This window comes from Rattus norvegicus, chromosome 13 (genome assembly GCF_036323735.1).
Source record: "Rattus norvegicus strain BN/NHsdMcwi chromosome 13, GRCr8, whole genome shotgun sequence".
In the NCBI taxonomy this organism is placed as follows: domain Eukaryota; kingdom Metazoa; phylum Chordata; class Mammalia; order Rodentia; family Muridae; genus Rattus; species Rattus norvegicus.
The window spans coordinates 77,378,141-77,400,152 of record NC_086031.1 but is presented as its reverse complement, the minus strand read 5'-3'; the positions used below and the strand labels follow the sequence as shown (position 1 = coordinate 77,400,152).

The 22,012-nt window shown below is 41.8% G+C and overlaps 1 long non-coding RNA gene and 1 pseudogene across 4 annotated transcripts; both read left to right on the top strand.

Annotated features, from left to right (window-relative positions):
* Window positions 1-5,121: 5,121 nt before the first annotated feature.
* LOC134481522 (protein CEBPZOS-like) lies at window positions 5,122-8,309 on the top strand (annotated as a pseudogene).
* A 4,064-nt stretch (window positions 8,310-12,373) lies between these two features.
* On the top strand, window positions 12,374-16,410 carry LOC102555077 (uncharacterized). 4 transcript variants are annotated; one of them, XR_005492366.2, is made up of 5 exons: window positions 12,382-13,963; window positions 15,258-15,336; window positions 15,413-15,601; window positions 15,688-15,812; window positions 16,198-16,410. It is a non-coding gene; the product is annotated as an uncharacterized LOC102555077 (long non-coding RNA). The 4 variants fall into 4 exon arrangements; XR_010057083.1 differs by lacking the exon at window positions 15,413-15,601 and having other exon boundaries at window positions 12,374-13,963; XR_010057082.1 differs by having other exon boundaries at window positions 12,380-13,963; window positions 15,258-15,601; window positions 15,688-15,801.
* The last annotated feature ends 5,602 nt before the right edge of the window (window positions 16,411-22,012 follow it).

Sequence of the window (22,012 nt, the reverse complement as noted above, 5' to 3'; positions counted from 1 at the left end):
ATGCTTCTTCAAGGAGGGGAGGCACAGTACTGATTACCAGTCTAAATTGCTCACCTCCCATTTACTTCCCCAGCTGTTCTGGAGACCCTGCTAAGTATGTAGGCCATGTTTTATGCTGGGGGTGGGGATCATAGTGACTGAAGATGGGTGGACCACACAAAGTAAGGCAGGCAGCATGAATACCATATTCATTTTTACTGATACACTTAATGAATATTTCTTTAGGATCTTTAGAATACATAAAGAGAATAAGGAGTGAAGTTGATATGGGGCAAAGCATAGACCGCTCCCTCCCTCAAAGGATCATCTGCTTACAAAGAAAGAGCCTGTGTTTTACAGATCCCCATGTCAGGATAGGAAAGGAATGTAAGATGTGAAGCATCTATCTACAAAAGGGACCAGTTTGGGATGGGGTGGCGAACAGGAACACAAGGAAGAATGGAGTTTTACATTGGAAACTGGGTCTCAATACACCTACCATTCTGTTGAGTTGTTATTAACTATTCAGGTTTAGGAATAACTTTCAAAATAAGGGTAAGATATTTCAGTGCATCCTTTGAGTTAATATCTGTGTTTCTTAGTCTTTTTGTGCCTAATGATATTAGACATGAAATTCTAAAGATACTCAAGAAATGCTTGCTGAGTAAGCGAGAAAAAAAAAGTATTTTATTGTCCTGTTAGTTGAGACGAGAGAACGTGTAGCAGAGCTGAAGTTTGGTGATGTTTCTGTGTGACGTTTTCTACAGTTACTTGAAATACCATGGATGCAGAAGGGACGTCCCAGTGAGTGAACTTAGCTTATGCTTTTGACAAGTGGTCTGCATAAAGTTAGTCTGGGCATAGGTTTAGGCTTGGCATTTTAGTAATACTTATTACTTGAATACTAAGTTGCTTAATTACTAAGTACTTATTACTTAAATTACTGAGAAAGCTTAGTAATTTCAAGATAGAGCATGACTTTCCCCTAGAGGACATTTGGTCTCTTAAGAACATGTGGCATGACAAGCGATTTTTGTCCTTTCATTTCTGAAACTCAGAAGAAAGAGAAGACCAGGATGGTGATAGTCTCCTCAGGTAATTCTCATGTATTCCAAAGTTTAAAAATAGTGTTTAACACCAAAAGACTTGCATAAATGTTGGTAGTCTAGACCAGTGGTTCTCAACCTTCCTAATGCTGTGACCCTTTAATACAGTTCTTCCCCCACCCCCACCTCCACACACACACAATACAAATTTTTTTTGTTGCTAGTTTATAACTGTAATTTTGCTACTGTTGTGGATTATATATAAATATATTTTTTAAAAATTAATTTATTTTATGTATATGAGTACACTGTGGCTGCCTTCAGGCATACCAGAAGAGGGCATCAAATCCCATTACAGATGGTTGTTGTGAGTCACCATGTGGTTGCTGGGAACTGAACTCTGGATCTCTGGAAAAGTAGTCAGTGCTCTTAACCGTTGGGCCATCTCTCCAGCCCATATGTAAATATCTTATACATCTGATATATATATATATATATATATATATATATATATATATATATATATGAGCTATGTGACCCCCCCACCCCAAGTGGTTATTGACCGGCAGGTTGAGAAGCACTGGCCTAGATAAAGGGGAAATCAAAGTGATACCATCTAGTTTCTTTGGGTGAATATTAGTGGAGACAATTCCATCTGGGACACGGAAACACTGTGGATGCTTGCCGACATTTCTGGCCTGAGCTCACTGGGCCCAGCCCAGAAGTCAGAGCCCTGTAGACACCACAGGCTTCACAGTATTTGAGATATATGTCAGTTTGGTAGGCAGCTTGGAATTGATTGAAGTCAGCTGAGCATAAAGAATCCGCACCTGGAAACATATTTGGCCAAATTTCATTCTTGCTACATTGAAGTTTAACTGAAAAATGAAACGAAACAAAACAAAACAAAATAAAATAAAACAACAAAAGGAAAAGTCCCAAACTGATGTCCTTCTGTGGTCGAGTATCAGGACGGAGATGGAGGATTATCATGTCGCTTGTTCTCCCTCCCCCCCCCCCTCTCTCTCTTTCTCTCTCACACTCTCTGAGTCATATGGAGTTGGCTACTACTTTCAAATAGAGCAAAATAAACACCCACAGGGAATGTTGTGGATGTGCAAATAGATGGAGTTTTTCCAAGACAATATTTATGAAAACTATGCTATTAATGGAACATTTAACTTTTTTTTGCCTTGAGGTTTTATTTTAGAGCCTGCCCTAGAAGAGCAGATGTGACAAGTAGGACTCCCACACCCCCATAGGACTGATCATCTCTTAAAGGGCTTCAACAGAACCCTATCTTTTCAACCCTGACTTTGTTTCCGAGGGCCTTCTGACCTTTGACACCTCCTCCAGCTGGTCTTCTGCATTATGATGGTCCTTTGCGTTTCATTTCCATCGCATAAGCATGGACGTGGGTAATAGATTATAAAAGAAATCTACAAAGAAGCTCGTACCGGATTTCTCCTTCCGTGAAGCCATTGCCTCTTTCTGACTCTAGCTTCTCAAGGCAAATGGATGGTAATGTGTGTCCCGTTGGGAAGGAAGGAGATTGAACACCCCCAGAGTAGTCTGACATCATAGTTAGGTTTTAGAGCTACAAAAATAGAATTATAATAAAGCAGAAATGTGGGAAATGATATGGAACTAGAAGCCACATTGTTTGATACCTTTCTAAATATGTAGGCTGCCTCTCCAGAGTGTTAAGTTTAGTTGGACTCAGAGAATAAACACAGCATTGCGGTGTTGCATCAAAGTGAGGTCTCCAAGAGGACCCTGTCCAGACTTCCTGACAGTCACAATTTCTTTATTTCCTCATTTCTCCCGCAGTAATTAACCTTTCCTCTAATAATTGGGTGCATTCTGAAATGCTTTTGAGAGCCAAGGCTAAACCTTTATACAATGAAACTTTTTAATTCTATTTATCCAAACCGGTAGTTTTATGACCCCATCAATCAATCATACTCACTGTTTCCTGAGTTAGTCACCAGTTACTTTTGGGCCTTGCTGGAGTCATCTGGTAGGCTGGGAGGTTGTGAATGGATGGAAGCTGTCAGACTCACTACCATTCCTGGAGGTAATGTTATGTTAAAATTCTTAGCATGGCAGGGGAAGTAGACGGGAAGAGGGTTCGTAGCTTCTGGGTGGGAAGTTATGAGAGTCTTCACACCTGCTCTCTCTACCATCCTCTATCTCCTCTCTGCGTCATACGAGGTCAAACATTTTGCCAGAGAGTAAATGAGGTCAACAAGCAATCACTGAATGAATCCACTTGTGATGCTTAAATGGTGCTTTTCTGCCTAAGAGTGACAAGATCCTCCCAGATGTGGTCATTATCTTTAGCTGGACTAGAGACGCCATCCCTTACCTTTCTTTGTGGTTTCTTCCCTTTGTGTCTCATAAGCAGATCTTTTTCCTTTGTGAGTTCATTGGCACACTCTGCAATTTTGCTGATCTTGAGTCATTGCTAGTCTTGAACATTCTGAAATGTATGCTCTCCTAATCTGTTTTGAGCGGCTGTAACAGAGTAATGCAGCCTGTGTAATTCATAAATAATCAAAATCTATTTCTTACAGTTCTGAAGGCTAGGGCATTTAGTATCAACATTCCCCTCATTTGTCAAGGGCCTCCTTGCTGTGTCATCTTATGCTGAACAGTGAGACGGCAACAGAGGGCTGAACATGAATTTGTGACAAACTTTTTTGTAATAATGAGCCCATTCCCATGATAATAGCTTAATCCATTCACAAGGGCTCTGTTCTCATGACCTAATTGCCTCTTAAGGCTTGCACTTCTCAACATCATTAGCTTTGGAGATTAAGTGTCCAAACTGTGAACTTTGTAAGATGCATTCAAACTGTACCAGATGCTGTCAAAAGACTGGGATATAGTGATGATGAATGTCGCCAGCTTGACAGGATCTAGACCTGTGGTTCTTAACTTTCCTAATGCTGCAACTCTTTTATACATTTCCTCATGTTGTGGTAATCCCCAACCATGGCATTATTTCTGTTACTGCTTTATAAGTGTAATTTTGCTACTGTTACAAATTATAATGTAAATGTCTTTTCCAATGGCTTTAGGTGACCCCTTTGAAAAGTTAAACTGCCCTCTCACAGGGGTCACGATCAATAGGTTGAGAACTACTGATCTAAACTCACCTAGGAGACAAACTTCTGGGCATGTCTGTGAGGTGATTTCTAGAGGTTAATTGATGTAGAAGACTAACCCAAAATGTAGCTGACATGACTCCATCGGCTAGAGTCCTGGATTACATACAGAGGAGAGCTGAGTACCTACCTTCCCCTTGCTCTGCTCCTGACTGTGCGTGTGATGGGAACCGTTGTCACACTCCTGCTATCAGTCCATCATCCCAAGATGGACTGTATCCTCAACTGTGGCCCCAGACAAATCCTTTCTGTCTTAATTTGCTCTGCTTAGGTATTTTGCTGTTGACAATAAAAAAGTAATTAACACAGAGATATTAAAAAATAGTTAGTGAGGGAGTTGAAGAGTTGGCTCCTGTGAAAAATACTTACTGCCTTTGCAGAGATCCAGGTTTAGTTCCTAGTAGACACATGATAACTTACAGCTACCTGGAGCTCCACTTCCAAGTGGTCTGACACCCTCTCTGGTCTCTGTGAGCTCCTACATGCATAGTGGTACAATCTACTCGAGCAGGAACACACACACACACACACACACACTGTGCCCTGGATTACTTGCTGCTTGACCCTACCTGCCCTTGGGTGTTGGAGGTGAGGCATGACCCATTGATCCTAAGACAGCATCTCTTCTAAATAGCAGTTCCTGGTTGGCTGGCATTGTCTTCGTCAGCAATCCTCGGTCTTTCTCAGGCAGTCCTCAATTAGATCCTCCTGCAGGAGATGCCTTTGCAGCTACACAGCCCCCATCATTTATGTAGAGATGGCCACCACCGGTCCTCTTATAGAGTGAGAAGCCATTCCTTTTTATTTGAATATTCAACAAATATGAATATTCATACCACATAACATGACTATTTATGAGAAATGTTATTTTCTTTACAATAGAATTCCCTGTTTTGTTTGACTTTTTTCAAAGCTCTGGCAATCTTACTCCCTGGACACAGAGCTGACTACACTTCCCAGTGTCCCTTACTCGTGGATATGGTCATGTAATCTAGTTCTAATAATGGATTGTTTTATGAGGTGATTGGTCACTTTTAAGATTATCCTATATAGACTTTCCAAGTGTGCTCCTAAATGTTTATTTCCTCTTTTGGTCAGTTAGAATACAGAAAACTTTCATGGTGACTTTGAAAACTGCATATTGAAGATAACAATGTATCTCTTAGACTATACTACGCACTCCCTGGGAGAAGATCACAGTGCTGAGTAGTTTCATCTTTTAATTAGTTTTATTTTATTTTAGGCAATCTGACATAGTTAGAGTCATTTGAGAGGAGGGAACATCGGCTGAGAAAATACCTCAGTAAGACTGGGCCGTAGGCAAGCCTGTATGGCACCTTTTTTATTAATGGTTGATGTAGGAGGACCCAGACCACTGTGGGTGGTGCAGGTGCTCCTGGAATATATGAGAAAACAAACAGAGCAAGATGGGAGGAGCAAGCGGGAAAGCAGCACTCCTCCATGGTCTCTGCATCACCTTCTGCCTCCGGGTTCCCATCTTGAGTTCCTACACTGACTTTCCTAAGTAATGGAGTGGGATTTGCAAGTTAAAGCTGAAACACACCTTTCCTCCCCAAGTTCATGTTTTACCACAGCAATGAAAATCTTAAGACAACCACTCACTTTCCGTGTACTATTGTGTGAGCAAAGGATATGCCTCACTTCTTAAAATGTGCTGTGCATTTTATGGTCTATGCACATCTGTTGCATACGTGTCCTACTTGACTGATAAAGGTACACAGTAGGTTGAACTATTTTATTGATAGCTAAATCACTGGGGGGGGGTGCTGAAGGTCTAACTCACTGAGAAGGGAATTGTTCATAATTTCTAAAAGTCACGTTATAAGGATGTCTCAACAGGTGTGTGACACCAAACCTAGTGTCTTAAAACAAAATCATCCTTTTATCTCTTAGGTTTGTGAGGGCTCTGTGGTCAGGACAATATCTACAGCACAGACCAGTTGCATAATGATGCAATGTGTGTGATGGTTTCACTTAGGCTTGACACAATGTAGACTCACTTGGGGAGTTCCAGTGAAGAATTGTCTGGGTTAGGTTGACCTACGGACATACTGGTGAGGGATTTTCTTAACTGGTTTAACTGACATGGGAAGATCTAGTCACTGATTGGTGGTATTATTTTTTTAGGAAATGAGACTGGGATTGTATAAGTAGAGAGAGTTAGCTGAGCACTAACATGCATATATTAATTGATTATTAAATATTAATTTTTCTTTACTCTTGACTGTGGATGTGACATGACCAGTCACTTCAGGTTCTTGTCCCTTTGGCTCCCCTGCAGTGATGAACTGTGACCTGGAATTCTGAGCCAAATAGGCCTTTTCTCACTAAAATTGCTTTGGTCAGAGTATTTTCATCACAGAAACAAGAGAGGAAACTATGATGGCATGGAAGGCCATCTCCATGATTTGTGCTGTGTAGAAGGAAGTCAGGGAGTTGTGATTGGCCACTAAGAAGCTTGTGGTACTGCTAGATTGGGTACAACATAATACAGACTGTTGGTGGTAAAGTAGTGAGCATAGCTGATGGTCAAGAAAATGGGGATCTCCTAGCTGGACTGGCTAAGAGTATTTGACAAAAATCTGAACGTCTGTTATGTGATAAATATCTACTAGCCACTGGTAATATAGATAGCACCCAATCAATTTTCTTTTGATTTCTTTACAGTATCTATAGGGAAGAGGCAAAACTTGAAGTTATGCAGGATATTAGAACATGAGGGTTATGAAGAAAGACATAATCAGGAAGAACGGCAAGAACTGAGACAGTATAGTTTAAGTAGAGGGATTAAGTAAAGTGTCCCCGAGAAACTAATATTTTGGAAAACACAAAATCTTAGGAGGGTGATGGGAGCACAAGGCTCATGGGCATCTAAAGAAAGAATGTTTCCTGAAGAGGGAGTGTTGGGAGCGATGCCCTTGAAACCCTCCATTATTGATGTTATTATTATGATTAGGGTTAAGTATGATGGGGTTCATGGAAAATCCCCAGCCAGATGCAGAAGACTAATACAAATCTGGTGGTCAGGATGAATAATATGATAAAGCTCTGACCTTGCTGAGAAATACATCTGATGTCAAGATGCCCAATGTGATGACCTATAACCTTTCTGAAAAACCAACATCCTGTTGACCAATGGATCTGACAAACCTGTGACCTCTCTAACATCCTGTCAACATCAGCTGATTCCCTGACCACACGAATATTGTGTCCTTGGCCTGCGTAAATGTTTCCCACTTACCCCCTCTCTCTGTTACCTCTGTTATGGTATAAATTCAGCCTTGGGGAAAAATAAAATTGTCGCCTTGATCAGACTCTTGTCTAGGCGTCCTTCTTTGCATCTCTTGTCCCCCATTCTCTTCCAGGTACCCTCAGCACCCTCGTTGACAAGGGAGTAGTGGTGAAAAGCCTCTCATGAAGAATGTTCTAGACTTTCCCAGGAATAAGAAGGGAAGGGGGTGGCTGTAGCAAAGTGGATGAGGAGCAGAGCTGGAGTGAGTCAGGGGGGATCAGGATGAGCGTGGGAAAGCAAATAGGGGAAGGCCTATGTTGACCTTGAGCAAGTGAGGCAAACACTGCTGGTCTTTGTGGAGAGAGGTCGCATGGCAGTCTGATGCTTGCACATCACTTTGCCTACTGCATAGGGCAGTAAAGATATGGAGACCAGGTAGGAGACCACTGTCTTAATCTAGACACTAGATGCTATTTGCTTAGATCCATGTATAGTAGCAGGACAGCTGAGAAGCAACTGGGTTTTGAAAGTAAAGCCAACAAGATTCCTTGGTGGGCTCTATATTTGGTATGAAAGAAGGAGAAGTCAAGAATGACCATGTGGGTCTAAGTGCACAGGCCTTGGGATGACCCAAACCCTGAGACTCCTGGCTAAGAAGATCTTTAGAGGAGTTTTAGTAGCTGAACTTGTGGGCATTTTTACAGCTTAATTTTTGTTTAAAAAGATGAACTTGAGCCAACATTTCAGGCAAAGGAGTGAGAAAATTCCCTTCATTTTGCAAGCTCATTACAAATCCATTGAACAGTATTGAATGTATGTAGAGACTGAAATCAAGAAAAATATTTGGAGAGCAAAGATTAAGGCCAGCCATCATGTTCAGTTTCTGATCTCAGCTGTTAGAAACCTTTGAGGAAAGACGAAAACTGAATTTATCCCACTGTAGACACTAAACTTCGAGAAAGCCCTAGTGAGTGTAACTGCAACTTTGGGTCTATGTGGCCTGAAATTTCCCATCCACTGTATAAACTTATTGTTATGCTCCTGTATTTGCTGCCTGAGGTGAATATTTTTACAACTGAAAGAATATGGAAGACTATACCTACCTTTGTTCTCCCAGAAACTAAACCCAATGCTGTAGCCAAAGTGAAACTTTGTAAAGACTTTTTCTTAATGCTTAAACTTGTGAAAGAATAGAAACTAATAATTATTAATATCAGAAATAATTAGCAAACCCATACTTAAAAAAGTAAGCCAACTAAGAAAATAAACTTGCAGTTTATAGTTTATGCATATGGTTTACACACTTTTAAATCCTATGTGAACGCCAGAAGGAGAGATGAAGGAGCCATTTTTTTCTAGGTTGTAGGGTATGGGTATTTAAAAACACCGTCTTTAAAGTCAAGGCTATTTCCTTTGTGGTAGTGGGGGTTGAATCTAGAGCCATGGTGTATGATAGGCAAGCTTTCGGTCACAGATCTCTACAGGCAGATGCCATTTTAAAAACTTCAATTGTAAAGTTAGTTAACCTGGTAGTGCATACTTGTAACACTATTGATAAGTTCAGAGTAAGGGGTAGGGAAGACTTGACCATGACACCAAAATGGGGAAGGGCATCCCAGCCTGGACTGGAAAGTTCAGAGTTGGTTGGCAGGATATACTAGGACTGAGGGATACTGGAAGAACTTGGTGTCCAGGTCTGCTTTGGTATGTAAGATATGTATCTCAGTCCCTTGCCCTGGGTCTGAAACCCACCACCTATGACTTTGGAGGTGGAGATCAAGAGTTCAAGGTGAGCCTTGGTTACATGGCAAATTTTAAAAAGAGGAGTGGGAAAGTTATTAGAAAGCTTGAAAAGAGTGTAGAATAGTTTCCATCTTAACTCTGTATATTAGCTTACCGCCTCATGGGGGACCCCTGTTTGGCTGAAGTTATTGAAAGTATCCATAGCCCCATTTGATCCCAAAATATGTGTCCAAATCATTCAATTATAAATCTAATGATTTTTAAAAATGTTGTCTCTCAACATGATATGTTTCTTTAACATATATTTGAGCAGACCACTATGTTAGTCATCTTTTAGCACTCTCAGGCAGCAGGCATCTAAAGAAATGAGTGAGCACATGAAATACGTTGAACTTTTCAGATGACAGATATGCGTGCTTGATTTTTCATATTCGGTCACTGGTAGGAGTTTATCCACATGAGAAATACAATGTTAGGCAAGATTAAAACCCCAATGTTGACAAGAATGGAGTTTGTAACACTTGAAGCAAAATATGAATTAATAGGTTCCATTCTTTGAGCTTGAAAATGTTGATTGGAGTTATGTTTATTATGTTATCCAATGAGCTTTTATTTATATGGCTAAAGATAACAGGAAAACCAACCAAACAAAACCCCCAAATCAATGACCTTGTGTGTCTTGGCTTCAGCAACTGGGAGAATGATTTTCATCAATGGTGACAGAGAAGAAAAGGGAGAGACTATGTGCTTGGGAGGATATTATGCTTGTATACAGTGGAACGATCCAATGGGAGGGAAGAGTTGACAGGAAGAAGGATCTAGCTGTACATATGGAGGTGTTAGCATTAGGAGATGGGGTGGTCCACTCACAGAAACACTGGACCAAGAAGAAAACGTGTCACAGAAGCTGATAAATCATCATTTGAGAGGATGGGAACCGATAGAATTTATCTACATTGCTTTTATTTTATATCATTTGAGAAGAAGAATGAAGAAGGCACTGGAGGCTTGAGGAGAGAGGGAAAGTAGGACATTACTGTGTAGGAGAGTAAGAGGGCATGGGCTGTAGGATGTCAGTAGTTCTAGGTCCAGTTGAAGTTCAGAGCTCTTCGCATAAAGCAATTTCTGTCAGCATGTATGGCCAAATTTGGGCTGAAAACCTGAGGAAGAAACAAGAAGTTGAGGCTGTGTGCAAGAGAGTTTTCATAATGATAGTTTCCATGGTTCCTAAAGAGAATGAACCAAGTCAGAGTTTGAGGGGGTGAAGGACAAAGAGTACATAATGGAATGAATGGGGCAGGTCCTAGTGGGCAGAGAATTTGATGCAGAGGGGAATTATAAGAAGTGAACTAGAAAAATTAGATTGAGAGCTGAGCATGCGACATTTGAGGTGACAAATTGTTGTGCATCTTGGAAGGGGACAGGACTGGAGGTTGACCCTGAGAAGACTAGGGGAGGTGGGGGTAACATGTATCCATTGGAGGGGAGGACACCAAAGACTAATGAAGGCCGTGTTTAGTACATCATCAAAATGGAGCTGAAATCACAAGGAACAAAGAGGCATTTTCTTAGGGAGTAGCAGTGAATCCTGAGCTGAAAAATCTCTGAAACATAAGGAGAGCGACCATGGGGTTGGCAGAGGTCTGCGTCGAGAAGAGGCAGGGATGATGGTAAAGATGATGAGGTTCGGAGCTGGGACATTTTAGGACAAAGGAGTGAGAGTGAGCTAAAAGCAATGAGAAGACAAATGCACACGCCAGTCAGTTCTGGCCTCGTAGCTTGGGAGGCAAGAGAGAGGTAGTAGATGCTACTTGAGACTCGCCCAGCAAAAACAAGAGTCAGGGCAGAACCATGTTCCGGCTGACTTTTCAGAAGAGCTGGGTATAAAAGTAATCTCGCTCCTGTCCTCTCCTGCCCTCTCCTGCCCTCTCCTGCCCTCTCCTGTCCTCTCCTGTCCTCTCCTGTCCTCTCCTGTCCTCTCCTATCCTCTCCTGTTCTCTCCTGTTCTCTCCTGTCCTCTCCTGTCCTCTCCTGTTCTCTCCTGTCCTCTCCTGTCCTCTCCTGTCCTCTCCTGTCCTCTCCTGTCCTCTCCTGTCCTCTCCTGTTCTCTCCTGTCCTCTCCTGTCCTTTCCTGTCCTCTCCTGTCCTCTCCTGTCCTCTCCTGTTCTCTCCTGTCCTCTCCTGTCCTCTCCTGTCCTCTCCTGTCCTCTCCTATCCTCTCCTGTTCTCTCCTGTTCTCTCCTGTCCTCTCCTGTCCTCTCCTGTCCTCTCCTGTCCTCTCCTGTTCTCTCCTGTCCTCTCCTGTCCTCTCCTGTTCTCTCCTGTCCTCTCCTGTCCTTTCCTGTCCTCTCCTGTCCTGCCCTCTCCTTTCTTCTCTTCCCCTCCTTTCCTTTTCTCTTCTCTCTCCTCTCCTCCCCTCCTCTGGCTCCTTTCCTTTTCCTATATATAAATCTTTGGTAACATGAGGCACATACACACACATAGACACACATACACACACACACACACAAACAAACAATTTTTAAACCATAGTACACACACATAAACATAAACAATTTTTAAACCATGGTACACACACACACACACACACACATACACACACACACACCACACACACACACACACCACACACACACAGACACCCCGTCCATCGACAGAATCCTTTTGAGATGTTGACATCTCCAAATCAGCAGCCCCTGAAGCAGATCATCAGCAAGAAGACAAGGATAGAGCTGCTTATCTCAAATTACTTGTTTATCTCTCTTTATAAAAACATATCTTCTCCCCATAAGAATCCACAAATAATTCAGGCTGATGCCCTGACTAGGTTGATCTCCATAAACTGACAGAAAGGCCCCATTACTAAATAACTATATAACTCATTGAACATGTAAAAGGTGAGCTGGGGCCTATGCACTGTCTCCACCCCTATATTCTAGTGCCTTCGGTATAGGAAGGTGCTCTGCAGTTACTAAGGAGAAACATAAACACCTAAACGGCCCCAAACCCTTTATCTGTAATGGTGTGGCACACTGGATATACTAGGGTCGTGATGGTACGACACTTGTGGGAGTAACCAACCATTAACTGATTGACTTAAGGCCCACTCTATAAGAGGTAACCCATGGCTGACACAGCTTGGGTGACTAGATAGCCCAGGGACCTAGGGGGAAAACCAGATAATACTGGTCTAAAAAAATAAAAGCAATGTAGTAATAAAATGACTCCTAATGATGTTCTGCCATACTCGTAGGCTAGTGCCTTGTTCAGCCATCAGAGCTTCCTCCTGCATCACATGGGAACAAATACAGAGACACACGGCCAGGCATAATGCAGACAGTGACAAACCTTGGAACACTCAGCTGTGAGATGTCTCTTCCATTTAATCCCTCCCCTCAGAGCCTAGGGAACCATGTTGTTGTAAAAAAAATAATAAAAATAAAAAAATAAAAATGAAACGGTAAATGTTTTTCCCTGGGTGTTTTACCCTGCTTGGGTTCCACACCTCAGTGTCCCAGATATCTGCTGGATATCTTGGCGGAAACACAGCCCAGCCACACACTTTCTTACACTGAGACTCTTACATATAAAAACACACCACACAATAATCTTAGATCCAATTGGTAAGATATAATTGCCCACTTAAACATACAAAGCCAGGTACCATCTATCCCTTGCACCTTTTATTTACCAAGTCTCCAGCTTCTCCTTCTCCCACAACGACTCCTTGCTTCTCCTCTCTCTCTCTCTTTTCTTTACTCACTCTCCCAAATATATCAACTCTTTTATGTTTTAGTTTCTCCTTCTCTTGCAACGACTCCTAGCTTCTCCCCTCTCTCCATCTCCTGTCTCCTCTAACTCTTCTCGGTTCCCCATCGTGTTTCTAAACTGTCTTTACTCACTCTCCCAAATATATCAACCCTTTCATGCTTTAGTTTCTCTTTCTCTTACGACTCCTAGCTTCTCCCCTCTCTCCATCTCCTGTCTCTTCTAACTCTTCTCAGTTCCCCATCCTGTCTCTCAACCGTTCCCTTCTCCTCCTCAGCTTCCTTCTCTTCCCCTCACACTCTCAACTGTTCCATCCTCTCCCCCCCCCCCTTCAGGTTCCACTGGCTCAACTGTCGCCAACTGTCCTCTCTAACCCTATTCTCTGAATCTAATCCCCCTCTTGCTCCTGACTTTTCCCTCTGTCCAAATCTCACGCTCTTGCCTTTATTTAACAAATTCAGAGAAAATTTTAAGGCAAACCACAACATTTCCCCCTTTTTGTCCAGTTAAAAAACCTTTTCCCTATACATAGGTGAACTAAGCATTATTACCATTCTGCAATTTATAAAACCAACAGTATGCTGATCACCCAGTCCATCAATTCTGTTCATTAACCATGTTATCTATATTATATCTTGGCAAGCTTGTATACTATCTGATAACTATCCAATAAAATATGTATATTCAGATTTATACAGCCTGATAGGTTATGAGACTATAATCAGTCTTCAACCCCGTCAGAAATCTGGGAATGACCAAATATCTATACACATAGGAAGCCTAACATGGCTTCCAGAACTGAGAGGTTGTAGAGACAAATCTCCACTAGCACAGTCCCCTGTTAGCAACATGTGAGCACAAGTCTTCAGCCTTCTGGCCCAAAATCAACTGACAGACTCTTGAAATGCAGATTTTGAAGGACTGATCACCCTGTCTTGGCAGAGTTTATTAGTCAAACACCAGAATGGGTAGAGGACACCAAGAAAACAAGCCATTAGATCAATGTGAGCAAAGCTTATATGAACTCACAGAGACTGAGGCAGCCCGCACAGGGCCTGCCCAGGTCTAAACCAGGTCATCTGCTTATTTATTATAGCTTCCTGTTTAGTGTTTTTATAAGATTCCTGAGTGTATGAATGAATGGGTCAGCTTCTTCTGCCTTCTCTTGGAGTCTTTTCCTTCTGTTGGTTTGTCTTGTCCTACTCTCAAGTGACAGTTTTTAATCTTATGTTTTATTTTGTTAAAAAAATGAATGAGTGAGTGAATGAATGAATGAAAACCCAACCTCTAGGATAAAGGTTAGCATCTGAACTGCCATGTGCATCTTCTGAGAGAGGGGAAACCAGTTTTCTCCAATAAGGTGACACTGGATATGTCAACCACTTCAGGACAGGCTGCATGCTCAAGAGTAATTGCCAACATACAATGGATTGCACAGGGTGTGTGTGTGTGTGTGTGTGTGTGTGTGTGTGTGTGTGTGTGTGTGTGTTTGGTTAAAGGTGTTTTGTTGTTGTTTTTGTTTTCTTTTAGGCATAGTTTTATTTTTTTATTTTGTTCTCTTGCCTGGGGGTATTTAGTTTTTGAAAAAAAAAAACCTTTTTTTTTTTGTTTATTAACTTGAGTATATCTTATTTACATTTCGAGTGTTATTCCCTTTCCCGGTTTCTGGGCAAACATCCCCCTAAGCCCTCCCCCTCCCCTTCTCTATGGGTGTTCCCCTCCCCATCCTCCCCCCATTGCCGCCCTCCCCCCAACAATCACGTTCAGTCTTAGCAGGACCCAGGGCTTCCCCTTCCACTGGTGCTCTTACTAGGATATTCATTGCTACCTATGAGGTCGGAGTCCAGGGTCAGTCCATGTATAGTCTTTAGGTAGTGGCTTAGTCCCTGGAAGCTCTGGTTGCTTGGCATTGTTGTACATAAGGGGTCTCGAGCCCCTTCAAGCTCTTCCAGTCCTTTCTCTGATTCCTTCAACGGGGGTCCCATTCTCAGTTCAGTGGTTTGCTGCTGGCATTCGCCTCTGTATTTGCTGTATTCTGGCTGTGTCTCTCAGGAGCGATCTACATCCGGCTCCTGTCGGCCTGTACTTCTTTGCTTCATCCATCTTGTCTAATTGGATGGCTGTATATGTAAAAAAACAAAAAAACCTTAAAGTTGGGTGAATTGGGGGAAAGGATCTAGAAGGGTTTGGGGGAGGGGCAATATGATCAAAATATATTTAAAAGTTACTTTAAATAACAAAACATACTGTTGTTAAAAAATATATGTTTTCTTCCCTTTTCTTTTTGGCCTTTTAAAGACCTGTTTCTGTTCATGAGCGGAGTGTTAGCCTGACTCTCTATCCACCATTTCCCTCGCTACAGGAGCTGGGAACTGCAGTAAGTTGAGAAATTTTCCTCTTGCCGTGTCTTCCACCCAACAGAGATGAGCTTTTCAGAGATGTGTGCTTCTTAGTCCCAAAGGTGCACGATGTCTTGATCTGAATGGGGGAAAAGTCAGAAAATTCTCTTCCAGAGCAGCTGGCCCTCGATTGCCTGGTGATAGATTTTAAACCCACAGAGGTGCACATTATTTTCTTCCACTTGACCCAGGAACTGGTTCAGCTTTAAAGGGAACTGGGAGGCACTTGCCACAGGAAAACAGGTGACTGGAAGCAAAAGAAAGATTTTTCTTACACCACAATGAATAATGCCTACCTTACCCATGAAGCTTTTGCCATTCTCTTACAGATCTGCTGAGTGTCTGCCGCACTCCCAAACCCCTCCACTGTGCCTTCCACGCCCTATGTTACAAAGGAAGTGCGTGTGATCCCAGCGCTTAGAGGTTTTGGCAGGGAGATTACCGTGAGTCCATGGTCAGTGTGGGATATATATATAGTAAAACCCTGTCAAAGGAAGGAAAGGAGGAAGGAAAGCAAGAAGAGAAGGAGGGAGGAAGGGAGGGAGACAGGGAGAGATAAGAGAGGGGAGGGGAGGGGAGGGGTGGGGGGAGGGGAGGAGAGTAGAGGAGAGGAAGTAGTTCCAGAAGTAGGTATTTGTAGGTGCTGTGTATCTTTAAACGGTGGGTCAGAATGGGAAGATATTAGGTCATTGAAGGCATGATGTAGTTCTCATGGCTTGTTAGTTGTTGAGAAGGCTCTGTTATAGAAGGGGCTCCTTCCGCCCTCTCTATTACTGTTGGAGATAGGGCCATTTGCTTCTAACACATTTTTTTTCTCTCCTTTTTTTTTTTTTTTTAAGGAGGAAGGCAGGCCCACCATCTCCTGGTCCTGTATGTGACCAGTTTTCATTCTGCTTCGTGGTGTATCTCGGGGGTGCCCAGTGGAGTCAGAGTTATCTACCTCTGGAGCTGGGACCTAGTCTCCTAAGTTCTGCTTTGGCTTTCAGGACCTCTCTCTCCAACAATAGTTATTCTTGACAGTTTTCATAATAAAATAAATCGAAAAGACGGAATCAGACTTGTTTACTACCCTGTAAATGAATTTTCTTTTCCTATATTCTTAGCAGTTATCTGCTGGCCTTTATACTACTGTAGCAAAGTTCTGTGGGGACAGAGGGAAAAGAGAAAGCAAACGATTTCTTGGAGTAACTTTAGAGTAAGGAGATTTTGAAGGCCATAAAGGGAGCAGGAGAGCCCCTTTCATCACCCAGGATGAGTGGGGCATCCGGCAGTTGTGTGAACATTCAGGAAGGTCTGGGATGGTGGCTTGTTGCAATGGGTTAACAAATTGCTAAAGGACCACTTCTTCCAAGTGGGGATAAGGAGGCAGATAGAAGGGGGATCAGGTTACCGAAGGAAACAGAAGAGGAAGGAAAAGGGAGGTAGATCTATGTGAATTCAAGAACAACATGGTCTACATAGTGAGTTCCAGGCCAATGAGACCATGTCTCAAAAAAAAAGAGTTGAAGGGCTGGAGAAATGGTTCAGTGGTTAAGAGCACTTGCTCTTGCAGAAGAACCAGTTTGAGTCCCGCCATCCACATCAGGTGGCTCACGACTGCCTCTAGCTCCAGTTCCAGGGCATCTAATACTCTCTTCTGACTTCCACGGGCACCTGGGTGTATGTGATGTGTCCACATACATTTGGGCACACACACACACACATTAAAATAAACACATTTTAAAGAAGAATAAAAATTACTATAGAAAACCCTTTTTAATAATTGATAAAGTATATTTATAATTCCTGTAAAGATTTGGATTATTATAAGTAAGTAATAATCGATAACATGTAGTAAATGAACTATTTTGGTATTTATTACCTATTTGATTTCTCAGTAGTTGTAGGAATTAAGATATACCACCTTTGTAGTGAGATTAAGGTCTAGGAGAGCAACACATATAACCAGTAAGAATTTTAATTTTGATGTTCCAACTCCAAGTCTTGGAAATTGAAATAATTTATGTAAAGATAAAACTTGCCCCTTATTCATATTCAGCACGATAATTTGCTATGCATTTTCAACTTTTCATAACAGAGACTGGTGGATGTAGGCACAGTCTTTTAGCTGGCTCAAGGTTTTCCGTGCAGATGATCTGAATACGGCTCATAGACAAGCATCAGGGAGAGCCTCTGAGTTTTCTTCAGTGTACAGTGTTTGCTTCCGACTCTGATCTCTCTGCTTTTCTGATGAAACAGAAATGATGATAGTTCCCACCTATGTTACTGACACACAAAGACCACCGAGTTGACTTAATGATACAGGAAGATGGTTGGTGGGTGTAAAGGAGCTCCTAACAGCTGTCAGCATCCTTTGCCACCATCCTTGGTGACAAGTCTAGGCTAGAAGAGTTAATTTCAGGGAATTCTCACATGTGTATGCAGGAATGAGTTTCTTTAGCATTTTGAGTCTGAGTTGGAACAGAGAAGATTTTTTTTTCTTTTCTTACTTTTTAACTTATTCACTTGCTCACTGCCCCCTCCTGGTCACCCTCTCCCACAATCTTTCCCCCCTCCCCTTTTCCTTTGAATGGACAGGAGCCCCTAGGGTAGCCTCCTCACCCTGACACTTCAAATCTCTGCGAGGCTAGGCGCTTCCTTTCCCACTGAGGCCAGACAAAGCAGTCCAGCTAATAGAACATATCTCATATACAGGCAACAGTTTTTGGGACAGCCCCTGTTCCAGTTCCTCAGAACCCACAAGAAGACCAAGCTGCACATCTGCTACATACGAGCAGGGAGCTCTAGGTCTGTGTATGCTCTTTGGTTGGTGGTTCAGACTCTGAGAGCCCCAAGGGTCCTGGTTGGTTGACTCTGTTGGTCTTCCTGTGGAGTTCCTATCTACTTTGGGTCCTAAAACCCTTCCTCCTAGTCTTCCATAAGAGACCCCAAGCTCCATCCACTGTTTGGCTGTGGGTGTTTGTATCTGTCTGAGTCAGCTGCTGGGTGGAGCCTCTCATCGAACAACATGCCTCTGTCTGCAAGCATAACAGTATCATTAATAGTGTTAGGGGTTGATGCTTGCCCATGGGATGGGTCTCAAGTTGGGCTGGTTATTGGTTGGCCATTCCCTCAGTCTCTGCTCCATCCCCAATGCCTGCATTACCTTCAGACAGGATAAAATTGGGGTTGAAAGTCTTGTGGATGGGTTGGTGTCTCTATTGCTCCACTGGGGTCTCTGGATACAGGAGGTGATCTCTTCAGGTTTCATATATCCAATGAAGTGAGTCATACTTAAGGTCACCCCCATTGATTCTTGGGCACCTCCCTTGTACCAGGCCATGTCTCATTCTGGAAATGCCCCCCACCTCCGGATTAGAGGAGATCTTATGAATCAGCCACAGCTCATTTGAGGATGCTCCTCACACCGGATCCTGCACTCATGTACTGTGTCCACGCATAGACATTCTTTCCACAGATGGGACTGCTGAAATAGCAAAATTAGAGGATTGTTTGAGGACTTACTCCCTTCCTTTTCAAATGATGATTTTATGGGAATGCTTAAAGCTCAAAAACTTGAAAGGTGCAGCTCAGAATTGGTAGAACTTCAAAGTCATAATAATCTTTTGAAGAGATAGATAGATTTTTTTTAGACTCTTGAAACAGTAGACTTTTAGCTGTCCATTATCAAGTTTGCTTCAGCTCGACACTATCAACCCATGAATAACCAGTACATGCCATGCTAGAACATTCTAAAATGCTATAAATTATTTATTTTTATTACACTATAATTTACACAAAATAAAACATGCCATTCAGAGTGGATAGCTCAATGAATTTTGGCACACATTTGAAGCCACACTATTATCACTACAGTGAAGATCGAGTTTCCATGTGTCCCCTTGTAGACAATCTATTGTCCCTACCCTTTGCCCCAGATGGCTTCCTATCGCTCTAGACTAGTTCTGCTTTCTAATAGAATGTTATATAATTGGTTCATCCAGATCACAGTCTTCTGCATAGGTTTATTGGTGCCACAGACGATGATCTCTGAGGCAGGCAAACGGCGTGTTTCGTGTGCTTATTTCTTGTATGAAGAGAACACGGATGAGTCATGAGTGAGATGAATGAATCTTCACAACGGTCCATGTGACTGGGCACATGGCATTTCTGTCCCTTGAGTCAGAAAGAAGTGTCCCGACTCACCATCTTGATTATCCTTTGTTAGCTGACGAGTTTGTATGCTCCTTAGATTCCATTAGTAAAGTTATTTTTACTTCATGGAACACTTCGGCTCCGAAGTTTCTGTTATGAGGCAATTATGGCTCAGTCGAACTTTCTGAATTATAAAAGGGAAAAAGTCTGAGGAACAAAAGAAAAAGGACAACGGAATCCTCTACCTGTGATCGCACAGATAATCCTGTTTGTGCATTAATTCCTGTTTCCTAAAGTAGTGCTTTATATACACATAATAATGTGATTTTTGTCTCCTTTTTCATTTAACATTTTTCACTTATGATGAATGTTTATTTTGTATAGCAGTTATCATGTAAAGATAAAAATGCCACTGAATATCAACAATTGCCTATAAAATCAGGCTTTATAAATGAAAGACAGATTCACTAGGTTTTATAGTTCTATTAATTTTTATTTTTCATTTATGTGAACATTTGAAACTTTCAAAATGGCTAGTTAAAGCAAGATGAGTATTATATATATATATTATATAACATGTATCTAGCATTCACTTATTGGTATTAAAACCTAGATATAAAATGTGACTTTATCAAGTAACAAGACAAACAATAGGGATATGGAATTCTTCTGCTTCCACAAAGCTTATAGCTTTATTAGATAAATAGGTCAAACAATTTAATTTATCACGTAAGAGGATTGACCCTTTAGGACTATAGACTGCCTCTGTGGAGCCAACCACTGTATGCTGCCACCCTGCTACCTACCTGGACAACACATTCAGGCCCGCTCTGGTTGTTTCTCTGCTCAATACAGATTGTTTTGCCATTATTTTCAATGTTTCTTTGAATTAGATACTGAAAGTAAGGTAAAGACAATTTAAAATATATCTGAGGGTTTATGTAGGCTATATGAAAATATTGTTTCATTTAATGCACAGAACCTTATTATCTACAGATTTTGGTATCCCCAGGGAGTCCTGGAAGCAGTTGCCTTTAGACGCCAAGGAAGATTTAATGGTAGAAATTGCTAAGACAATCATGAAGCTGATATTCTACATGTTTAAAATTCAAAGTTTTCGGGGGTTGGGGATTTGGCTCAGTGGTAGAGCCCTTGCCTAGGAAGCGCAAGGTCCTGGGTTCGGTCCCCAGCCCCGGAAAAAAAAATCAAAGTTTTCACACAATACAGATTATTTGTATGTTTAAATTTAAACAATTTTAAAATAATTTCAATATTTAGAACATAAAGGGTATTGTTTGAGAATGGTAGATTTAATATATTTTTTGTTTCTACTAAAATCACAGAGGAAAAAGTGAATGGAGAATAAAGTCATAATATAATCTTGCCGGAATCCTATTCTAATGAGAAGGCTACAGATCAAGAATTACTTGCGGGATGTGTTTATTCACTGAGATAACTGGAGAGTTAATAACGTCGATCTCGGTGTGCGACGCTGTTAAATAGTGAAACACCTCCCTACCGACTTTACTTTTGGTCAGTGTCTGCCCCAGATGTAAAGCTGGCCGTTGTCAGATCCAGCGCCTTTACATTCAGTGGGCCGGCCTGACCACTTAGCTTCACCTTGTAAGTGCACTGCTGACCACGCCCTGACCATGCCCCAGGATACCAGTGCGTATCTTTTCATGAGAGCTTTGCAGCACAAAGTTAGCATGAGACTTTCTCAGAGTATGGTCCTCAATTCAAGGGAAGCTATGCTGCTTTTGAGTTGTGGAGAACAAATTTAAGTTTCTGTTCATTTTTATTTTTGATTTTTTTCTTTTATTGAGAATAGATTACTTTCTCATACAATATATTCTGATTATAGTTTCTCCTCCTTCTATTCCTCCCAGTTCCTCCAGACTTCTCTTCTCCAGATCCACTTCCTTTCTGTCTTTTATTAGAAAAGAACAGACTTCCAAGGGATAACAACCAAACACAATGAAATAAAATATAAGATGAAGCAAGACCTGTATCGCACTTGGACATCACAACCCAACAAGAGGAAAAGGGTTCCAAGGGAAGGCACAGGAGTCAGAGACTCACTTGTTCTCAAAGTCAGGAGTCGGTAAAAATACTAAGCTGTAATATATACACAGAGCACATGGTGTAGACTTGTATAGACCCTGCACTTGCTGTTTTCCTCTCTGTGAGCTCATATACACCTTGCTTAGTTGATTCAGAGGACTGGGTTATCCTGGTGTCCTCCATCCCCTTTGGCTCTTACAATCTTTCTATTTCCTCTTCTACTGGATTCCCTGAGATATGAGGGGAGAGATTTGATGGAGACCTCCAGTTTAGACTCTCTTGGCATATTGTCTGGCTGTAGTTCCCTACATATGTTTCTAACTGCAGCTGGCCTATGAGTATAGCAGAACGTCATCAGGAAACATTTTATTGATTTATTGTTTGACTGGTAGTGTTAGGTTTCACCCTAGTCTCTGGGTTATCTAATCTTTGGTTCCTGGTTACCTAAGCCATGTC